At 37.5% G+C, this 20622-nt stretch overlaps 1 long non-coding RNA gene across 9 annotated transcripts in view; it reads right to left on the minus strand.

Annotated features, from left to right (window-relative positions):
* LOC142405616 (uncharacterized) overlaps positions 1 to 20622 on the minus strand; it is a 105118-nt gene that overhangs the window by 84016 nt on the left and 480 nt on the right. For 2 of the 9 annotated variants that reach the window (XR_012774246.1, XR_012774248.1), the window contains exons 2-5: positions 19872 to 19934; positions 17669 to 17719; positions 13314 to 13532; positions 8259 to 9674 (exon numbers count right to left, since the gene is read on the minus strand). This is a non-coding gene — a long non-coding RNA (uncharacterized LOC142405616). Of the gene's footprint in view, positions 1 to 3453; positions 4100 to 8258; positions 9675 to 13313; positions 13533 to 17668; positions 17720 to 19871; positions 19935 to 20350; positions 20574 to 20622 lie in introns of those variants that run through there. The other 7 variants (XR_012774249.1, XR_012774250.1, XR_012774251.1 and 4 more) reach the window with 6 other exon arrangements.

Consider the following 20622-nt stretch of genomic DNA (forward strand, 5'->3'; position numbering starts at 1 on the left):
AATGAAAGAGAGAGCAGATAGACATCAAGCAATGCTTTAAGTCGCTTATATCCATCAGTTTCCTCAGGCCAAATTAATTTCCAAAGCATATTCAATAAACTTGAAGAGCTGAGGTATCTGCAGCCTAGCTCCTAAAAGACTAAACATCTGCAGTGAGAAATACTGTAGCAATACGTTATTGTTAAGAATTTACTTTTGTAGAAAGATGGAATTACTCCAACTTCTATCTTTAGGTTTTCCACTACTATTGATCACTCTTAAGTCAACCAGTGGGGTGAAGGGATGCTATTGCCTATGCTTTTTTTTTTTATATTGCCTATTACCATTTAGCCCTCTGCTTCTCTCTTACCCTGTTCAATGAATCCTTCTTGAAAATCAGTCTGTAATATTCTCCTTACTTCGTATAAATGGCTATTTTGTTGATGCACAGGAAAATGTTTTCAGTGAGCAGAAGCTGAAATTACTGTGTGAAAAAGATTCATACCAGCACTTGGGCATACTGTTTCTGCATTTATTCATCAGAAGTTTAGACCTTGGCATTCAGCTAATAAAAGCCTGCAGCCTCCTTTCCAAAGGAGTTATACTATAGCTCTCACTGAAATTAGTAGAAACTAGGGGGAGCTCTGTCGCATATCCAGGCATCAAGCAAGAAGCTTAGTGCAACAGGATCTTGGTCAGTGTCCACAACTTCAGTAATATAGATAAGTAAATACATTAAAATCTGTTTTCTGTTGCTACATGCTTTCCTGTTTTTCTGAGCTCCCAGTCATGAATGATCCTTTGCCCTGCATCTTTTCTACAATGCATCTGTTCTGTGTCCTGCTTCAGGTCCCTTCTATAATCTTATTTCTTTGGGCCACTGTTACAATAATTCCTCAAGCTATCACTCTGTTCATCACCTTTCATTTTTAACTCCTTTAACTTCTTGTTCTGTTCAAAATCCCTTATCTTAGCAAGACATGCACTGAAAGTAAGAAAACAATGATTCTGCTTTTCGTATGTTGGTCTCTTCTGTGCAATGTATTTTGTTTAGATTGTAAGCTCCTAAAGGGCAGGGAATGTGTTTCCATAATTGCTCTCTAGTATCATAAACTAGTATCTTAAGCACTAATATTGCTGTATAAAATACTGCTTATCGTCATATATTTCAAGGGCTGAATCAAGATTTTTTTATCCTGTAGTCCTGCAGAGGATACTGCAAATTACATTACCATGGAGAAGCCTTTTTAAAAATCAAGACAACTATACAGACAGGTGCCAACAGCAGGTTCTGCCCAACAGATATAATGAGCAATCATGTGCTCAAGCTAATGAGTCCTGTTGAGGTCCAGAAGTCTAGCAAAAGCTGAGAGATGGAGCTGCTTAGCTGAGGCGTAGCATCGCATCAATGTGAATACACTACTTCTGGACTGACTTTGACTTACATCTGTGGGTTGCAACTTGGAGCCCAGGAGCTTGGGTCAGCTACCACTGATCTAGAGATCAGTCCTCAATATTACAGCTATGGACACATTTAAAATGTGATGTAGTTAGATGTATTGATATTAAATAGCATAAATCAAACAGAATAGCAAAGGCTTGTGGGAATATGGCACTTTCCAAACATCATTGCATTTTCTTGTAGTAACTTTAGCTACTGAGGTGTCCACCTTTTGAAGCAGTATTTCTCACTCAGTAAAAAGCTTTTACTAGTATCCCTGACATTTCCTTTTTATCTATTTTAGGAAATATAATCAAGTGATGGATTTGATTCTTACATGGTAAGGATGTTTTACTGTAAAACAATTTGGGGCAAAGCTGTCAAAAAGATGAAAGGCTATCCTTAAATCAGATGTTTTGGTTGTACAAGCTTCAGATTGTAACTAGCAGTTCTGATTCTTGGTGCAAAAACTTCAAGGACTGTCTATATTGCAGTCAAAGTTGTTACAGCAGCTCTAGGAAACAAGCCTGAGCTGGCTTGGTTACTATTAGCAGTGTACCGACAGTGGGGAAAAGCTCAGGACAAATTGCAAAACTGATCCTGGCTCCTGAATATAGATATACTTAGTGATTACCTGATGCTGAGCTCTGTATTAGCATGGCCACAGTGCTGCTGGTACTCACTTAAGGGTAGACTGAGTTTGTCTTTTATTAGAGGCAGTCAGATGCTTGACAAGTGAAGATGTATCGTTGACTGATAATGTGCAGTAAGAACTGGTTTTGAGATATTAGAAAGGCAGTCGGTTGCGCTCCACAAGAAGTAGAAAGGGGCGTGTTTTTTCCAAGATTGCTTCTTACAAAAAGGAGTACATCCAGACAGAAAGTAAAACATGAAGTATCTGAGACATCTTTTGTGGTTTATGCTACTAAAGCCTAAGCTGTTACAGAGAGTCTCAGGAGATGAGGCAATCCTAGCTGCGGCAGGAGCTGTCGTGAAGTGATTTTACTTTAGGGACACCTTTTTGTTAACAGATAGTCATACTTGAAAACGTCCGTGCACTTGTAGAAAGGATCCAGTGAACACAAGTTACACAGAATGTAATGGATAGGTACACATGATGTAACTTCAGAATTTATGAAGGTACAATAAAGATGTAATACATTAGTAATGTAGGCCCTGAATCTCATTTATAGTAAAGATGCTTTGTCTTGCTGTGATTAAATCAAGTATAATTTCTCCAGCGGAGTAAAAGGTTGTAAATGTCAGACAAGTTTGTGACTTTTTAAATTTTTCAGCCATGTTTACAATTTGCTTAGTATAATCTGCAGACTGTTTGTGATTAGAAAATATCTTGTCTCCAAGCAACTTGTAGTACTGCAAAAAAGTACATTAAAGAAACAATTCAACATTTGCAATTGTATTTGCATGAAAAATAATGGTGCTTTCAGTATGCCTAGAGTTTCCAAACAAACGCAAAAGTTCAGGTTTGCTCCATCTGTAAGAACAGATTTTTAAAGCACTGATGCTTTGACATGAATAACACTAACGTTGATGACATCAAGCTCTTTCATTTGCCCTCTAGCAGTGACATAATCTGCCTCTACAATAATTACAGTAGCCCCTAGCAGCTCTGCAGCAGGGTTTTCTGGTGCATATGGTAGACAGCAGTGCATACACAGCACTTTCCAGCTCAGTCAGCAACAACCTCCTCTTACTGAATTGACTTCATTCTGGAACTTGTTTATCCACAGTCCTGAATATTGCACACACTGGGTCAGCACAGCATAGCTATCTGACTTCCAGAGTAACACCGGCTCAGTCTGGAGTACTCATGTTCATTTGTACCTGTAATGTAGGGACATTTGATCCAAATTATATTATTACTTCTCACTTAAATACATTTTCTTAGGTGTAGTAAGATACAGAAAAGAGAATAACAAATACACTGTATTAAAAAAAAAAAATCTCTTCAGTCCAAAAAAACTTGAGCTTGGATTAAACCCCAAAAGACAAAGTTATGTTTCTAAATTTTTCTCCACAAACACAAAAATGCTAAAAATTCTACTGTAAAAAGAAGAATAAAGATTTACGGTGATGGAATTTGAGAGTGATGATGAGGGTAGAGGCTGGCTTATTCTTAGGCATATAACCTTGGCCCTTACAAATCCATGTTGAGGTGACATCAGCAATATTGCATAGGATTGTATTCTTGGCATGAAATAACTGAAACTACTGTACTCCTTAAAGCATTTCTCATAAAGAAAGATGGAGATGAAAGGTGGACATTTACCTATAAAGGGCTAGCTTTATTGATTTAGACAATAATGCTTCTTCATCAGAAGTTGCCAAGTATTAACACCCAAATAAATAAACATGAGTTGCTACTGAAATAATAGCAAATCATTTGAACTATTACATTACATGGTCTCTTCTACGACTAGGCAACTTCACTTTCAAAGGGATTTTAGTACTGGCAAGGCCTGCAAGACCACGTCTAGGAGATCAGGTACAGTTGGAAAGACAGTTAAAAAGACATGTCCAAAGTCCAGTTGTGCTAATTTCTGTAATTTCTCTTAAAGTAGAATAATGACACCACTTCCTCTCCTGAGACTGATAGTACATTGTCAAATTCATCCACCCTGCAGACTGAGGATCCGGTGATCTTTTAAAAAAAAAAATCTGTGGAATCAATTCAAACTAGGTAGTGGCAAAAGAAAATGGTGCTGGCTCCATCTCTCTTTCTCTATATTTAGCTGGAGTCATGTCCATGTCAAAAAAACGTAATTTCTCTGTGCTCTGGTTATGGCAGATAAAGCTCTTGCCCTCTTCCTATAGGGAGCCCTTGACTTCAAAGGACATAGCAAGTCTGCTAGCTCATCTACCCTATAAACTACAGAAAGAAAAGCAGGATGATCATAAAGCGTTTTCTTTAGAAATATGAGAATTAAAAGCATATATGGACTCAAAAACCTGTAACTTAAGGCCCAAATAAGTAAGCACATGTCCTCCATTCTCTAAAATACTAGCCTTGACAGTATTTGGGTCAAGAATTACAGGAAGACTAGCAAAATTCTGTAATACCTACAACTATTGAGATGACTGAGGACATTTTCAGTACTTCTTGGAAGCGGAGGTCCTCCATTCTTTCCATTCTAAGGCATTCTCAGAGCTTTTCCTGGCTGCTCTTCAGGAAGCAGCAAGAGCTGAAGCAAAACTGAAGCCTACTTCTTGTTCAGAAGTTTTGAACCACATGCACTTCAGATTAAAATGGATGTGATTAGTAAATTACTGTTGGTTGTACAACAGTTTCTTCACTTGTGAAATTAATACAGAAGTACTTTTACAGTACAAATCACCTCCTCCAGGGCAGAATAGTTAAATGAACAATTTAAACATAGCATGTTACACTTGTAAAAAGACAACAACATTTGCTACTGATATAAGCAGCCCTTCATGAGAATCTTGTGTATCCTCTGTAATATCCTGGTGGAAGAGGGCTTTATCAATCCATTTATGCACAAGAAACAAAGACTGCTCTTTTCTTCCTAAAGGAAGATGTGGATCAAAAACTACCTTAGTCTGTAAGTTAAGACCCTTCAAATAAGCACTTGAAAATCTCCTTCTGACAAATGAAGGCCTAATTTTCACTTCACTTCACTTCACTTCACTTCACTTCACTTCACTTCACTTCACTTCACTTCACTTCACTTCACTTCACTGTTTAGAAAGATGGAGTTGGCAAAGACAGGCTATATTAAGCCACACTATGTGGTGGGTGGCCTATCTCCAGCACATTTATTGAGTTGTCTTCTCTTGTATGGTTATTTGCCCTCACCTCTGAACTACTGGTAGGATGGAGGTGAAGGACAACAAATATATTAAACTGTAGTGAGCAATACAAGCTGCTGTTGCAATATGTTTTAACAACAAAAACTATTTGGTCATAGATGTGAACCAAATGGGTCTTTAATCCCCTCAACTCTTATTCTAACTACCACACTCAACCTTAGTGTATGTTCCAAAGCATAGTCTCTATTGATTTATATCTCCCCCTTTCTAACCACACATTCAGTAATATCAATATTGTAAAAAAGCCATTAGCTGAGTTGCAGCTGTCTTTGTTGGTCTGGTTGTCTGGTTCATGTTTCACTATGATTTGAATACCAATTCTCTGTAAAGACGACCATTCTCAACCATGAAGTGCTGCTGTCATTAATGACTGTCTCACTTCAGCCTTAAGAAGAATCTTATTTTCTGCAGAATTCCAGGCAAGAGTACAATTACTTAATAATTATTTACCTGATGCTTTAGACAAGCATCTCTGAACAAAATGCTAGGAGATTTTCATAACCATAGCTTGCATTATCAAAAGCAGACTAAGCACTCTAAACAAACTTTCTTCTTTATTTCAGTGAAGTAACTGCCACTTTGGAGAGTGCAAACACTCTCTGACTCTTCTTGAGTGTGTCATTTTATAATGACATATCTTTCTGTTTCAGGATGTAGTTTTATGATGTAGTTTTAGAATGTAGACCTAAGTTTGTTATCAGCGAAAACACAAAGCATTATATGAGGCTCTTGATGATGATAGGTCTTGACTGTTCAAGGAAGAGACCAAATATCCTGAAATAACAATGATAAACTCTAAAAGAACTGCATTGCTGAGACAGAAGGATGTTACAAACTCTTATCTGTTCAAAGCAAATTCTAAGACAAATGGAAATACTACAGGAATGGTCATAGAATAGTATGATTTTGGGAGGTTTCTCATAATAAAATCTAACACTTTTGAAAATGAGCTCTTCCATCAGGAAATTATTGGGATGGACCTGAAGCTATTCTTTCTCTTCTCCTCGGAGATGTTTTTGTTTTTCACCATGTGCTTATATGTGCATTGGGCCCTAGTAAATGTTACTGTGACAGGACCACTCAAGATTTCCCCTAAGTCTGAACAAGTGTGTATGAGGAGGAAGGGGGAGAACCGTGCACAGCTGGACACCCGATTCTCAAATCAATCTTTCCTTTATATGCTAAGCAGTTGATGCAAAACTGATAACAAGCTAACACTGCAAATGGAAAGGAACTCAGACAATCTATATGTTTCGTGATGTATAATTTGTGTCGTTATTCCATCATGTTTTAAAGAAGATACAAGCAGGAGAAAGGATCTTGAAGACTAAAGGCATAATCTTAGTCTAACCAAAGCATGCAGTAGAAATGTTAAATAGCCTGAAAAGGAAAGCAAAAATAAGAGAACTAAGCTTCTGCCTACCCATGTGAAGTCCCAATAACCATTAACAGAGCCTAAAGGATCAGTCTTAGAAGCCAACTTAAATACAGAAGCAGCTGAGGAGGTATAATTTTAAAAATAGTATAATCTTAATAAAAATATAATTTCCATAATGTTTATTTTGTAGTTTTATAATGCTTTTCCCATTACAGAAAAATCTATGTTTATAGATTCTTTTGCTTTTAAATCTTGTCTGGTGACAAAACCAGTTCTAGATAATCTGGTGAACACTAAGCATATCATTCCACAAATCAGATCCAATCTTTTCGCGTAGTGGATGGGCAGCTCCCCCAAGCATTTACCAACCGTTGGGTTGTGTGGTTTTCAGCAGTCTTTGGGCAATCCTCTACTTTCATACAACAGTCTAGTCCTAGGTGGGTAATGAAACGTCCCAGTATATAGAGCCTTTGGCAGTCAGCAAAATAATGGCATGAAAAACAAATGTGATGGGAGAGACAGTTTGTGGAAGCACCACAAGCTTCCCTTGCAATGGAATATATGAGACAAAAGCTAAGGGACAAGGTATTTCTGTAAGTGTGTTAATTATTAGCAGCAGGGCATTGTGGAAACCCCTGAGCTTGAAAAAAAAAATCTGCTAAATAGAGAAAAGGAGATTTGTTCCAGGTTAGCATCATTTAAGGAAGAGCAAGCATGAAAAAAACTTTGTCAAAAGACTGGATCCCAGCTTTTTCGGTACTTTACAGAAGCTATTTTAATAGGATGGTCTGCTGTTTGGAGAATACTTTAGACACATAATTTATGTCACATGTATGTAGAGAGCAGTGGAGGCCTTGTTTTATTCATAGACATCTTCAGATATAATAATCCATGTGTTAAACTCTGCTTTGGTTAAAAAAATCCTTGAGGTATCTGGAGTTAAGAGGGATTTCCGAGTAGTGAGTAAACTACAGGCATATTGTTCTGTAGGGGTGGCAAAGCCATGAGAGCACTAACTTATCATCAACATTGGCAAATCCTCCAAAGCAAGATCAAGGTCACCCAGCTGCTGCAGGGCAGGGTAAGCTGCCACAGTTACTTTAGGAACTGATAATGCAGGGTGCATAGATGCAACATCCCCTCTCCTGGCAAGTCCTTACCAGAGTATCCCCGGCATGCTTTAGAAAAGTAGGTAGTCTGTTTGAACCCTAGGAGTCTCTCCACCTTCACATCTCTCTTTACATCACCTTTAACTACAGCCCCGTGGGCATTAAGAAAAGCTGGAGTCACAATTTCCTACTGATTACTGGGAGCAGGCTGCCACCTACTGCCTATACCAGCTCTCTGTGTTTGCAGCTTTCCACCCAAATTGCAAGAAAGCTTGTTTTAAATGGGATTTAACCCACTTCGATGCTTCAGAATCTGGAGCCAAACTCATCTTGGATGTTAAAAGGCCAGTTCTGCCCTTCCAGAACTAACTTCTTTTTTAAAGGACTAGAAAAGAGATTGTTAACAATTTTCTTCTAGATCATGTATGCAGGAATTTAATAGGTAGCTTAGTGTCAAATGAATGGATCTTGCTGCCTCAGAAAATAAGACTTCACTATACACTTGGTTCAGGGATTAATCAGTAATTTTTTTCACAGACGAAAACTCCTATTCGGTCATATTCAATGGCTAGACTTCAGAGGATGATTATGTTTTTCTGACCTTCTGTTAGTCTGTGTGCATCTTAAGTTGTGTTATATAAAAGGAAGGAATAATTACATTGTGCTTGATAGATCACTCCCTCGTGCTATGTGCTATTTTTTTAGTATCTTCTACTCTGCTGAAGTGGTGTGTGACTTTTTTCAGTTACTTTCTCTAACAAGTTAGATGCACAGCATAGCTCTTTCTTCCTTTATTTTTTTTATAAAAACATGTAATACTGTAAGACAAGTATGTTAACTACTAGCCCGAAAGCATCTGCTTGAAATTAGTAGTACCAGATTCAGCTAATTGTTTAGTGTGTTCAGTGTCTTCTCATGTCTGAAAGCTACCATTAGGAGCCTTTTTAATCAACAACTGAAATTTTCAAATTCATCTTGCACAAAATTATTGATGATAGTAGGGAAAAGAAAGTATCTTAAGTCGAACTGCTTAAGTCCTGTACTCAGCTAATGCAACAGAATCCATAAATGGAAGAACATGAGGAGAAGTGTCTGATCAGAGTCTAGCTGTTGATTACAGGCTTAGCTTTTTATTCAATCTCCATGCTGACCACAGACGTTTCACCAGTATTTTCTCTTTTCTTGTTGATTACAATGATAAATCCATCCCATCATATCTGGCCACTCAATCTGACACTGGGAATTTCAGCTGGTGATTTTTCAGCATTTTGTCATCTGAAGTCAAATGCTGTTGTCACACGCAGATGCAAGCTTTCCATCAGAAGTCATCAAAAGACATACTCGTTCTATAAACAGATTTTTCTGGCCTAGCAAGATTGAAACTTTGTATTTCTCTAATTTGGGGAAAATCTAGAACATAAACATTTTTTAAAAACTAAGCTATTAATGGATAAGCTTGTAGTAATTTGAGAAATGTCTCAAGGAAATTCCCACCTCCGAGTTTCCCTTCAAGATATTATACTAACGTAACTATTGAAAATTATGATATACTGAAAGCAAGTTAACAGTTGCAACAAATTTATACAGCTTTTAGTAGTAGTAATCACAGTAAAAAAGGCATTTCTTGGGGTAGCTGAATTAATGATCAGAAACTGATTACTAACCTTGTGTTACCTTTTGTAGTAGAGAGCAATGCTGCTTGAAGTACATTCAAGACAACAGATGAAGAGGAGACACGTTAAGAGTATATATGAGACAAAAACAGCCAAGAGAATGTGAAGATATGTAATATACTTGTAGCCACCTGCTGGAAATCCTCACCTGTGTGATTACTCATCACACATGCACAGTTCCATTGACTCCGATCGCTGACACTGAGAGTGCTTGCATAAGCAAAGGCTTGCAGAAGTAGGTCCTCCTAGATGGTAAAGGCACGAGCAGTTAAACAAAGAACTAGTAAGATGAAAACATCTCAAATTTTGGACAGGGGTATTAAGTCTCTCTAGGAAGTTGAGAGAGGGAAATAAATTCCTTCTAGGGAAAAAAAAACCCCACAACAAAACAGTAATATTCTGCATTGGGATGCCTGAAGCCAATAGCTATCAGGAGCTGAATGTAAAAGGAAACAGAATCCCACGTGATGAGCTTGTTACAAGTTGGAGCATTGTCAAACCCAGCTTCAGTTTTTCAGTTTTGCTTTTAATCAGCAAAAGTCCATGCTGCACCACTGTTTACTGGTTGAACTGAAATAAATTTAGGGCCACAACTGAACAGTTTGTCTTTTATCTGCAAAGTACCAAGTCATCACTCTGTGCTTCTGTCAAAAGCTATATTAGCATTCCTAAAAAACTGAGTGCACCATCTTAGATGTCTGAGCACTGGTCAGAGAGAACAAGTTATATTCAAAGATATAATTGCTAGTCATTTTTGCATAAGCAAAGAGTATAAAATAAATAAATAAAATACTTCAGTTTCTCCTAATGACTACCAAAATGCCTAGTTTATTCAAAAGCAATAAACTAACAATTCATTTTTAGGCTATTTCTGTATAGAGTGTGTTCTATACCTTTCTTGACTTCAATCTTACTTGTGCATACGGATGTTTTCTTGCAAGGGTCAGGTTGCTTCAGATCATAAGATTCACATCAGAAGTAATTAAATCAGCATAGCTGGTGTTATGCAAATAATTACCTCTTCATAAAAGATTCAACTTGAACATGCTCAGTGCCTTTTTTGGTAACAAACCACTTATTTTGCAAATTGTTGGGAGAAAGTATCAGTAAACAGCTTGAGCAATTACAAAATTGTTTTATAAATTCATGAATTTTATTCTGGACATTCCAGTAGTGGAAGAGAAATGATGAACAATGAATTGTCAAAATGGAATTTGGACCAAGAGCAGAAACAAAAGAATTCTGTGCTTGTATGACAGAGAACATGTTTCTTTTCATGGCTGCTATAATATCACCTCAATTGGGGGACAGTTCAAGTGTTTTTAAACATCTTAGTCTACTCTTCTCTCAAGTGGATAGCATTTACTTGCTGGCCAACTAATTAAACAAGCACAGTAGCTAATTTCAGTTCACTGTTAAGTAATTTAACAAATAACTAATTCATTCATATAATCCAAACCTGTTTTATTAGTATAATACAATAATAATTCAATATTTTCCAGAAATAGAGGTGTAAATAGGGATATATTCAAGTTTCTTTTCTTAAACGCCTCTCTGCTTTACACTAAAAATGGGACAGCAGAAGTTCAGGGAAATTTGGCCAAAACCTCAAGCATTAATAGTATCATTACAAACTAGCACTAAATAAGATTACATAAGTATCCATATGCTTATGCTTAAAAACAACAGCATATGCCTTATATACCATTTGATGGTCACGATCTGTGTCAAAGCAAAGCAAAAGGAGTGGGAATATGAATAATGTACTGCTCGAAATGGATGCTAGAAATGGTGTTAACTTGCTGTGTGCATTTCTGCTTTGCTTGTTGTGCTTTCCCAGATTCATATACTTCTGTTTCCATTAATTCGGCCAAATGACCCAGTCATCTGATTACAGACAATTTTAAGGATATTAAAGCTGAAATACTTTTTTGTCATCAGGAGCAACATTTCTGAAAGCTGAAATGCTGGTATTTCTGCAATACCGAGAAACTGGTAAAGGATTCAATGATTCAGACATATTGAGAAAACCGAAATCAGCAACAGCATGAGGAAAATGAAGGTGAAACTGTAAAGACCTAAAAAAAAAATCTAGCAACCCAAAAGAAAACAGAAATTTCCGAAGTCCTGCTTCTGCTTATTACAGAAAAAGGGAAAGAGCCTGAAAATTATGCTGACTGATGCTCTTTTTATGACTCACTGTGTCTGGCATTCTTACAGTGTAGAAGTCATTCAATAAAAGGGGAAAGGCAAACTATTAGCTTCTCTATGTCCATGGTTTGCAATGCAGGAGTTTAGCAGTACTGCACTTTAATGCTACACTCTCCTTGTGTTGTTAACATGGATGTAATCTGATTATCACTGTAAATAGCTCATAACATGAGCTTCATAAGCACATCACCTGTGCCCATCTCCTCTGAGCCTTCTTTCAAGGAAAGGGTGTGTTGCCTGGAGATATTCCCCACCCTCATTCAGACCAGCACTAGTGATCACTGGTGTTGCACAATGAGCTTAACACAGGCTTCGTATGAATGACCAGACCCCTTGCCTGTGCACGAGGGTGAGAACATATGCCTCCGTGGGCTCAACCCTATCATTTTGCTCTACTGGCTCCACTGTGTCATTATTTGCATGAGCACCAGCAATGATTCACATGCCGAAGACAACGTCCCAGATGACACATTTCTTAATCTGCTGCCTTCTCCTGCCAAGCTGCATGATCTGGTCCATGGTTCAGCAAAGAGCCTCCTCAATGTGCTACCCAAAGGACAGCAGCTACTCACCTCTGTTTGTCTGGATCCTGCTTGCTCAAGGTCTCCTTGGTGCTTCAGGGATGAGGTCAGTGACTTGTGGGCCAGCTGGAGCTTGTTGGCCCTGTAGTACCAAGGAGACTTGGTGGCTGCCTGTCCTGACCTATAGGCTTTGGTCTATCCAACAGGTCTGAGATGGCAGGAGGGTTTAATGTTTTAATACCAGATTTACTTATTTGTAGATATTTGACATTGTGTTGGATTTTGCTTTAGGGGAGTCATACAGCATTATGCTGAAATCACAACACAAGCATGATATAACGATTGTAATATACAGTGGAATCACAATACAAAATTATTCCTCGTGCCAGTCTCTACGTGCTCCACTGTCACAATTTTGTCCTAATTAGAGAGGTCCCAAACCATGGATTGAATAACAATATAGTCTGGAAATCTTTAGATGGCCTGCATAGTGAGGCATTCTTAGTATTTTTTTTTCCTAGCAGTTTGCGTTCTGATGCTTAATTTCGAAGAATGAATGTCGTATTTTTTTCCACGTTAAGTCATGGCTCTCATTTTAGCCAGTACTTCTGAAGGACAAATCTTGTACTTCACTGAAATCAAGTCCTGAAAGTTGTCAGAGGGAAGAGGAGAGCCTACATAAGGTTGGGAGTTATCTGGAGATTCAGAGTCAAGGACTCTAGGGTAATTGTGCATGACCTTTCAGATCTGAGATCTGTCTGCATCAAGGAGGAGGCACAGCTCACTTGAAACATCTCCCAGGATCAAGGCTTTTTCTGGCTCCATCAGGAGTTTCAGGTTTAAACAGCGATTAAATCAGATGTACATTGCACCATCAGTGTGTGACATGCCAGCTTTTCTGTGCAGGGACAGGGTGGCCTTGTGTGCCATCCTTCGTGGTGGGAGTTTACACCAAGATGTAAAGCTACACATGGTAATATAGTCTAAAATACCATCGCTGATGATTTTTAGGCATTTTGACCAAAGTGAGGTGAAAGCAAAGCCACTACAGTAAATTTTCAATTTTCCATGGTAAAAAAAAAGGATGGCAGGAGAGAGCAGCCTAGTAAGATGTGCATACTACAAACCATATATACACGAAGCTATACTAACCTTTGAAATACTTGTAAACAGTTTTTGTGGAGAGCAGGGGTAGATTTGAAGCAGCAGCATCCAAAATGTGGAAAGCAGCAGGTGTTGTGCATCTCATTTTCTGTGCTGTGGTGCTGGAGCCAGGGGTGTCTGAAGAAAGCTCATAATGAAACAGTTGAATGCTTTGAGAAGTTGAACACAGCTCAGCAAAGCAGATCTGAATTAACGTGGACTCTCCGTCTGCCAGTAAACAGATAATTGCACTCCATTTTTAATTGAAATTTAATGAAACTAAAATATATTTTGGTAAAATCCACCACAAAAATGTGTTCTGCTTGTGGATCCTGCATATAGGGGATTAAGCTATTGTCGGGGGTGGAGGTCTCTATCAGGTACACAAATAATGCTTGAAATTAAATTTTTATAAAAGCAAGACAACTTCCACATATCACGCAACTTGGATTTTTTAGCCAGAAGGTTTTTCATTGCTGCTGCTGTTATTGGTAGTGATCTGTTCATAGAGGTTGGGGAGCATCATTAGGCCACAAAATGTTCTCTTGTTTTTGCAAAACCACCTTGGAGCTGTATCATTCATACATGGTTAATCTGCATTTCTCAGCTACCAGGCATTCTAAATGGTAAAGAGCATACTACTAGACTATGGGAGGGTTTTTTAAAAAAAAGGAAAAATGAAAGAATCCTTCTGATTCACATTCTTTCTCATGAGTTTATAATTTCAATGGCTTGGCCTGCAAGTTATGTCATCATAATCTCCTCTGTTCTCCTCTGTGCTTCATGAACAATTTTTCATGGAGGAAAGGCTGGATATTCTCAAGAACATTCTTACTCTTTAAAAATAGTAAGAATTTTCTGATTCTCTGAGGCACTGTGGGCTAGGTTAATAATTCCTGTTTGTTGCTTTGTTCACAATAATATTCATTGGGCATTACAATCTCACTCTTATTTCTAATTCTGGGATTTTACCCCAGGCTGGGGAATCAGAGGATTAGTACTTACTTTTCCTCTATATGCTGTACAGGGTGCAGTGGGGAATCAAGCATATATAAGTGACTCCCTCATAACTCTCACTGCTGAAAACTGCCACGCCTAAGCAGAGAACCTGTTGCTCGGTTTTCAAAGGTCCTTTTGGTTTGGATGCCCAAATTTAAATACCTGGAAGGCACTGCAGCTATAGATACATTCAAGGCATCTCACTGTGATTCCCTGAGTAGTTTTACCAAAAAATCCCCCTGACTGAATTTTCCTACTGTCCCACTAATTCACTCTGCTCCTGAAAAACTTTGAACAGTGTTCAAAGTCACTTTTTTGCAAGGCTTTTTTTCTTTTTTGTTACCTTAATTGCTGAACATAAATCTTGGCCACTCTGTCAACCTCCAGTTTCTCAAATTAGTAGCATTCCTATCCCTGAGCCAGTATTTAAATTTAACTCAGTTCTTTCCACAAGAATCAACCTTTAACAGATAAATTGACAAAGAAATTGAAATTCAGAGATGCAAGTTATGCCAATTTTTTGGTACAGTAAAGTGTCTGAATTTCATAAGGTAGGAGCATGTTCTCAAATATGTAAAGCATGTAAAACATGGCATGACATGGTGTCACATAGATCAATACATTGAATAAGCCTGCAAGGTACACTATCATCTCTTTTGGTTCTACTGTCCATAAAAAGAGACAGGGAGAGAATCAAATAGCAATTCTGCTTTTTACAGAGGGAGTGTTTTTGCTGAGACACATGATTTTTAAAGCTTGTGCTAGGATACTTGAAATTATACACAAGAATATACAGAAAAAGAAACATTAATGTACTTTCAAGCAGTCAAATATTAGAAGCAGAAGGATGTTGTGAAAATAAATTAATTCAGTTCATGGAACACTCAAGTACTGTACTGAAGAATGTCACAGAAATGCCAATATGGAAATTAATAAATCTGGAGCTTGAATAATAGAGTTCATATAGCATACACTAAGTAAATCTTGGGCCAGCAAACCGAGCAATGTGGATAGAACATAGTATTGCATACATGTTGGTTCAATGAGTCCTTTCACCTTGCGGAGTGAATAAGGTAAAGTTCCCATGGAAAAAAAATGGTAAGTAAGCATGCAACTATTTGCAAAGGCAATCGTAATCTTCTGAAATTTTCTAACTCTTAAAGTCTTTTGGTTCTATAGTGTCAATATTGCATAGGTGTTTATGTGTGTAGATGTATAATTCTTTAGGTTTATTTTAAAAATCCACATAATTATGATGTGGGATTATATCATATACCACATCCAGATCTGCAACACAGATCTCTGACAAGAGAACTAACAGTAACTAGCAACAGAATTAAGTTGACATCCACTAGAGAGGATATTAAATACATTTGGGCATTAGGTTTCTCAGCTGGAGTCATCCTGGAGAAACCATGGGTCCTATTTTAGCAGACTATTGTGGGTACTGCTTCTTTTGCCCTGTCTTGTTCAGCCTGTTGCTCTGCTAAGCCCTTTCTCCCTTTCCTTGCTTCTACATTTGAATCTTCCTAGCATTCTATGTTGACTCAGCTCCTATTCCTCACAGTATTCTTCAGGTCAGTCCCTGTCTACTTCCCTAGCCATTCCCAGTCTTTCCTCTCAGCTACTTGTATCATTAACAGTGTCTCCTAATGCCAGACCTAGGTGTTTCTCTCCTTACTCTTCTCCCTTTATTTTCCCTCTTCTGTGGGTTGTCTGTACCAGCCTTCTTGAGAAAAAGTCCCCTTCTCCCTACATAAGTGCTTCTTCTGTTCATAGTCTATTTTTTTCAAATCTTCCAAAATGGTAGCCTCACAGCTCATCCTATCTTCCTAGTTCTCAGCTATAGCCTGTTGAAGCTAACTGGTCACTCCCCTGCTACCCTCTCAGCTGTTTCAAGATCTTTATCCATCCTATGATTCCCATATGCAAAACCCACTCCTACCACATTGGCCTCAACTAGCACCTGCTTTCCAGTTCTGGTCTTCCTTTCTTATGCTCTAATTTCTTCTTCCCCTAGGCCCCTTGCCATTCTCAAAAAAGTCTACTCCTTCTTCAATGCCTCTCTGTGTTTTAGGCTATTCCACTGCATGGGCTGTGTGTCAACACTGGGAAGACAAAAAGACCGGGACATGTTCAGTACCTTCTATCACAAAATGGTCCCCAGAGCCAGGTATTTCAAAGAGTAGTTTTCCTTAAGCAGGCTTGCAATACTAAGATGAAGTGTCCTCAGGATGAACTAAGTATTTGGAAATTTTCATTGTCATATTTTATCAAGGTTTCCACTGAACATGTGTGAACAGAGTTTTTCAGATGTATGTAACCTGGCTAAATGCAGTCATAAGAGAAGGTAGTTAGGGACTTTCTCTATGAAAGGGTTGCTATTTTCTTTTACATGCAATAAACAATGTATTTCTCCTTTATTTTTCCTCTGAAAAAAATGTAACTACACATTTTTAAACAATGTAATTCTGTTAATAGTTGTTACCCCATTGTCCATTGCTATTAAGGTCCATGAAAAGACATTGTACTATGAATGACATCTGAAATAGTAAGTAAATCTATGAGATTCACTGTACTTATGTGAGATATACCCACATAAACTACTAAGACTGGATTGCAACTCATATTGAAACCTATCCATTGGAAGGTAAAAGAGTTAAAAGATAATCTGTAGATTATCTTCAAAAGACACACCAAAATGACCAAGTTATACAGGGCTATGGGTGGATGAAGAGATCAAAAGTTAATACGGCAATATTTACTGCACATAAGTCAATGCGAAAATAAAAGGATTATCCAAACAGAAGAGAAGAGCTTATTGTAGCCAAAAGGAATGGTATGAATATGAACACAGTTTAGCACGAATCACAGTACTGAAGATGCTCCTTATTAATAATTCAACAAAATTCAGTAACAGTATCATGAAGCTAATTAGCTTAGGCTGCAGTTATTATCAAGCTATTAGCTGAGATAACAAACAAGTTATCATTTAACGAGTCTATCAAGAAATATAGAATTATTAATATGGAGCATCCAGAAGTTACCTTTTAATTAATCTTACAAAGATAAATTATCAATATTATCTGCATTTATTTTTAGATAAAATATGTCAAGATACATAAAAATTTGATGTGAGCTTTGAACTACTGGCAAATTGTCAGCATAGTCCTAATGCACCTTTGGAATAACAAAGAGTAGAACAAAGACTGATCCAGTAATGTGGGTCCGATTCCCAGAAGGCCCCCCGTGTAACCTGTATTTTGGCATCTGCAACGAACTAGGAATAAAAGTGACAAGATTCACAAGAGAGGTTTTCGAAGGCATCTTACTTTCTTGGTTTCAGGTGGGAGTTGTACACTTACCTCCCCCTTGTCTCTTTGAAAATCTTTCTGTTATCCTCTATCAGCCAAGTCCTATAAGCAGGCATCAAAATGTTATTGTTATCTGGTGACCTAAAAAATACAATTATTAAGCATATTCCCCTCTTAATTATCCTAAATTTACACTAAGCTGTGGTGTACCACTTAGGTACAACCTTTAAGAAGACTGTATAGATCCCCATCACTTTATGGCAGAAAAACAGTACTTGGTCTCAGAGTGGATGGTCCTACACCCTCCTACACTGTAAATATGTTGTAAGTAAGAAAGTGAAGCAAATATTCCCAATTCTACTAGGAACTTATTTTTTTGTAAACAAGGAAGAAGGGTGGAGGTATCTCTACTTTCTCCAGAAAGCTGACAGGAAATTCTGCCCCATCATTAGAGACAGTACTGCGAAAAGGAGTTAATTTGTCCTTTGCTGGCTGTGTGCAGGCTGAGTAGAAACTTGTTCTTTGTTATTGATATAAATCACAATATATTTGTTTTAAAAATAATAGGAGCTCTGCTATTACAGGTTGTATTTACAGCCCTCATATTTACTGTTGGTGCAGAGAATCCTAGCATTGGCTCTCTACTATATCTGTACTGTAGTGTGCTTGAAGAATTCAGCTATCCTAAACCACAGTCTTTCAGATTAGGTGCTGATCACAGAAATAGTCCAGTGGAGTGTTAATTATTTAGTAGTGGACTGGAACTCTTCATTCCCTCTGGATTTCAATAATTGGATGGTAAGAAGAGACCTTGTTCTCTAGATTGGAGGTGGCCTGAACTCTTTTGCAAATGACAGTATTTAAACTGACAAGGTCAGACTGACATTTGCAGTACTTCTTCAGATGAAAGATCTAGAAGTAATGAAGATGGGTTTGCTTCTCCAAAGTGGCAACTTAACATTTTATCTTTCAGGAAGGCATCAAAACCGTGCTTTGTTATTCTTATTTTAATAATGAGAATGGCTCTAATATGGCTCCTGACTCTGTAAGTGACTGGGAAAATGAAACACTACCCATGTCACAGCTAGTAATAAAACTGCCATGGACGTTAATGGAGTGAGGATTTTGTTCACTTTCTTTTTAATAGCTTTTAATAATAAAATTGTAAACTTTAAAATTCGAAGATGGTGTTAAAAATACATTTTTTGTATTCCAGGCTTTCCACAAAACTTTAGGTACACAGAAAAAAAAGCGCCATATCTCTAAAAATATCCAGTATTATCATCTCACAAGAAAAAAATTACCAAGAAAACTAGAATGCAGCTGTCTGCACACAATTATAATTTCACACATGATTTACGATTAAACAGTTATGAAATCCATAACTTCCTGCGTGAACTGCTAAACATACCTTTCTTGTTTGCTTTTTCTCTGAATAATAATTTCAAAATGATTATTCCACTTCCTCTCATATTTTGTCACTCTTAATCTGTATTCTCCTTTCCTTTTATGATTCTTCTGCATTATAACCAAAGTTAACATCACTACGTACACGAAAGCATGTCCAAAAACAGAGGTAGTGTATAAAGGAAAATAGACAGGTAAACACAGTTTATTACTGAAATACTAGCTTGAGCTGAATAAATACGCTGAAATATAATCTATGTTGTCTGATTAAAATCTGGCTATGAAAATATTGATTCCTAGTTTGTTACACCAATTTCATTATGCAAATGTCATTGTTTGGTCTCAAGTAATAAACATCTAACAAGCTCTTGCTATACTTGCTGTATTTTACCTACCTGTATTAACAACACAAAAAAGTACTAAGACAAAATATACCCCCCTGAACAAAAAAATTCTTCAAGCCAATTAATCAACAAGAACAGAAGAAAATCCCTCCAAGCCCCTCCAAAAACTGTTCCGTGCACTCAAAGAAACTCTTCTGAATCATATCACCTCCCTCTGAAATGAGATTTCTGCAATTCCTAGTATGTTAATAAAACATTAAATCTTTTTTCCCCCTGAAAGTTCTGTGACCAAAAGTAATTTATCAGCTTCCCCAGAGTAATGTTATTTTCCCATTAGCGCTATTTTACCATAGTGCCCCAGATTCAGAGGACTAGAGTTATCAAAAGAATGATTTATTAGTATTAAATATCTTATGTAAAATGTAAGACATGAAGGATAGTTTATAAGACAATGAAAAGGATATTAAAAAATAGCAATATACCGCCTGTGACTTTAATCTTACTTTTTCTCCAAGATAATTAATTCCAGTTATAATTTGGTCATCAATTCTCTCTTCATTTGCAGACTATTTTAAAGGAAAGGCATGGTAAGCTCACGTGTTCTAACGCGAGTCATATTTCAAAATATTTACATCAATCTTTAGGCATTTTAAGGTGACCATGGCAAGCCGTTATAATGCTGCTGTGGTTTACAACATCTTTGGGAAATCTTATGTCTGGTAGAGAATATGGGAAGTTGACGGAGAGCTTAAGAGTCCTGTAACAACTTTCGAGGGTGGTTAGCAAACCACATAAATCAGTGGTTCAGCAACATTAATATGGGATTTAACATTATTTTTACAATCACACAAATAATATGCATAATTAAAGTGTACTTTGTTTTTTATTTTTCGTGGCTTGATGACGTATATTCTCAAAAAGGAGACTACACGTTAGTAACATTTTGCATGTAATTAAAGCACCTCTCTCCTTTGCTACATACTTCTGTGATGAGCATGAAACCAGTACCAGGCCTCAAAAATGCAGCAGCAGGGTGCCGAAGGAACAGAAAACTGGCAGTGCTGCAGCTGTCCATATCCGCAAAGTTACACAATCACAAAGCTGGGCACTTAGGAAACTACCAACTAGCCCCAGACTAGTTGACCTAGCCTAGACCAACAGACTAAACTCGGTTAAAATACAACAGAGAGCAAAAAGACGAGCAGAGCCATTCACCGCCCCGGACAACCCCCAACCCGCCTATCCCTTCCCCGC

Source organism: Mycteria americana, chromosome 2, assembly GCF_035582795.1.
Source record: "Mycteria americana isolate JAX WOST 10 ecotype Jacksonville Zoo and Gardens chromosome 2, USCA_MyAme_1.0, whole genome shotgun sequence".
Taxonomy (NCBI): domain Eukaryota; kingdom Metazoa; phylum Chordata; class Aves; order Ciconiiformes; family Ciconiidae; genus Mycteria; species Mycteria americana.